Source organism: Bidens hawaiensis, unplaced genomic scaffold, assembly GCF_021521415.1.
Source record: "Bidens hawaiensis isolate Kalapana, Puna unplaced genomic scaffold, B.hawaiensis_p1.1 tig00036356_1, whole genome shotgun sequence".
NCBI classification, from domain to species: Eukaryota; Viridiplantae; Streptophyta; class Magnoliopsida; order Asterales; family Asteraceae; genus Bidens; species Bidens hawaiensis.
Genome location: NW_027496342.1, coordinates 137,320 through 140,800, shown reverse-complemented (window position 1 = coordinate 140,800; position 3,481 = coordinate 137,320). Strand labels below are relative to the sequence as shown.

The window sequence follows — 3,481 nt, the reverse complement described above, 5'->3', positions numbered from 1 at the left end:
TATATATATATATATATATATATATATCATCTCCTTCACAACCAAGGCTTCAAGCACGTCCGCCGTAGCTTCATAATCAACCATTAACTACCATCATGAGCACTGCAGAAGATGGCAGCGGCCATGACAAACGCCCAAGACCCTGCTGTACACGTATAGTTTATTTTTGCTGTTTTATGTTTACATTAATCCTTATATTCACCATCATAACCTCCGGCATGTACTTAATTGGCAAACCGGATCCAAGTTTCACCGTCAACAACGTCAAAGTTTACGCCTTCAACCTCTCCTCCACGTCACTCACCTCCAGCCTTCAAATCACCTTCTCCTTCAGGCGGGACACATATGACGACGGCCCTGGTGTTCACTTTGACGAACTTGATATTTACGCGTCCTACAGGTAGGTTTATTTAATTATTCTGAGCCCGCGGGCTTGTTATCCAACGCGGAAAAATATCGGATATCGGTCAAGGACCGATATCTGAGATATCGGTTATCGCAGGGAGATATGGGTAGGACATCGGTAATTTTAAAATCATGTAAAATTCATATATATATATATAGGAATTTAACACTGATAATTGAGTATACTCTCCTACCATCAACAAATTAAGTTGATAATTAAGACTAAAATTCATATATATATATAGGAATTTAACACTAATAACATTGAACACTAAAAGTTGATAATTAAGACTTAAAACACGGATATCGGGAATATCGGTGATATATCGGTCAAATATTAGTCAAATATCGGTCAATATCGTTGATATTATCGGTACCGATATTCTGACTTATATATCGCCAAGGGACCGATAACCGATATATTGCCGATGTCCATTATCCTTTCTCTATATATTTTAATTATGCATTATTCAATAATAAACTATTGAGTCTTTTATAATATTACAACAGGAACCAACAGATCACAGAACCAACAATGATTCCTCCCAAGTACCTAGGCCGCAACGACGTCTTCTTTTGGTCTCCCTATGTTAACGGAACTGAAGTTCCGTTAACCCCTGATCTTGTAATGTCTTTGGCCAAAGATCACAAGACCGGGACAATGCCAACTGATGTTAAAGTTGCAGGACGGATGAGATCGAAATATGGATATGTTTCAGGTCGATACCGCTTGAAAGCAAATTGTCGGGCATATATTATGTTTTGGAACAACGGTAGTAACATCGTTGGTTCGAATGTTAATTATCCCTTTGATCCTGAATTGTGTGGTACTCATGTTGGATTACTAGGGTTAAAGATATTTTAACGTTGATAACGTCTCTTAAGTTAATGGTTTCTCTTTATTGATTTTCATTATTAGCTACTCTCATGTACTTGTTACACTTGTTTTGGTTTAATAGTTGTTTAAGAAAGTATACGAATTGAAGTTTTGAACACTAGGTTTTAACTTTCCGGTAATTTTAGTCAAGGCGTAAGTTAAATTGTCGTTAAAGGTTTTGAATATTGTAAACCAAAATTCAAATATTTGAAAATTAAAATCAAAACAAACGAAAAAAAGAGGTTGTGATGGTTTTTTAACATAGTAAACTAAAATAAGCATAGTGTTTACTAATAGTTTTGGGTTCGATTTACTATTTAAGCCTGTTGCAATTAAAACAAGTATTAATTCAACCTTGAAGAGGTATGTCCCAAACTCATACACCATATCCCAGTAGGTTTTTGGTTCCAAAAGAACCGCTAGAGAGTTATGCCTACGTGAAACCTTGCAAAAGCTAGGAATTATGTAAATCCTACTAATAGGCTATGAGATGCCATTGTCAATTCAGTTATGCAACCACCTGATACGGTACCAACACCCTTGGGATATAGACGTCGATTCCCTATGTAGCCGGTATAGATTAAAGGTGACTAAACAATGCATACTCGCCAGGGATTTAACATGCAAAACAAAGGGGTCTTATCCGAACTTTACAATAGACAAAAGGAATGAAATACCAACTTATTAGGGATTTTAGTGTCATCATATGTTTTTAGGTAATCAAATTTATTTACGGACCTTGCTAGGTCAAGGGGTCAGGCTCTTATGGGGCCGGGACGACAAAAACTACTCGGAAATTATATTTGAAAACTTTGTCTTAACTCTTAACCCATTATTTATTTTGTGTATGTAAAATACTAATTCCTACGTGGGGTTAACATAACCACAATGGCTAAAATGACTGGGCTGATCACATTGGATGTTGCTTTGTTTTCAATGTCAAAGTTACAAACTCGATCGGTATAAATGCCTGTTATTTCTCTTTTTAGTTTTACTCTAATTGCATTAATGGGTTGTGATAAATAATATTATAAATAAAACAATAAATAATAGATATCTTGGTTTTTAATGATCCCAACTATTATTTTTTGGTCACTGATGGTCCCAACTAATAAATTTGCTATTGATGGTTCCAACTTTTAAAGTATTTGTTCCTAATGGTCCGCGACTAACAGAATCCTAACGCCGTTAGTTTCAGGTCACCGGGAAAACGTTTTTGGTCGGAAAATTCAAATTTGTTGTCGGAAAACACCATCTAAACACTGCACCCACCGCCAATTGACTCACCGCTAACCAACTACCATCACTTGAGCACCATCAACAGATTCCGACGATGGTTCTAGGGTTTCCGGCGATCTCAATAATTGGGGTTTTTACTAGAAAAAAGTTCCTAAAGTCCGATACGAAGTTACCAAGATGTTTGGGACGAAAATATTGAGTTTTTGGAAAAAAATTGGGTTTTCCGGCCAAAAACCATTTTTCCAGCGACCTGAAACGAACGACGTTAGGATTCTATTAGTCGCGGACCATAAGAAACAAATACTTTAAAAGTTGGGACCATTAGTAGCCAATTCATTATTTGGGACCAGTAGTGACCAAAGGGCAATAGTTGGAATCATTAAAAATCAATATGCCTAAATAATATGTTGTTATAACAAATATGCTCAGTCAACATATACCAAACCCTAGCCCCCAATTGTGGCCTAGTGGTAGGAAACTTATGTTCTCCAATGGAGACTTAAGTTCGAATCTCATTCGTGTAACTTTTGGATGGATATTGACGATAAAGGATTTGAGCTAAACCTTGTGCAAAGGTTGTCAGTTCGAACCCTGAGCCCAACCGACTTTTCGTCCCACCGTGTGTTATGCCAAAGAGTTCTGCTCTTGTAGTGGCACAACGACTGTCAAGTGGCAGTTAGTGGTATGGTTTCCGGGGAAACACCAAGCCAAACTCTAAAGCAGCGTGGCCCCGGTTAAGACAACATAGTCTGGCCAGAGTAGAGCATTGGAGCTCTCCAAATTTGAAGAGTACAGTAGTCTAAATACAAAAAATTTGCCATTATAAAAAAACATATAACAGAGTCCGAAAGAAGTTAGGAGAGTAATGTGGGTCATGTATAGTGTGTAATTGATTTATATCTACCTTTCTAATAAAATAGTTGGTGATGCATGTCATTTTCTCGCTCAAACTATTATGCT

General features: G+C 37.0%; 1 pseudogene; it reads left to right on the top strand.

Moving 5' to 3' along the window:
* Positions 1 to 218: 218 nt before the first annotated feature.
* Positions 219 to 1,270, top strand: LOC143588414 (NDR1/HIN1-like protein 1 pseudogene; annotated as a pseudogene).
* The last annotated feature ends 2,211 nt before the right edge of the window (positions 1,271 to 3,481 follow it).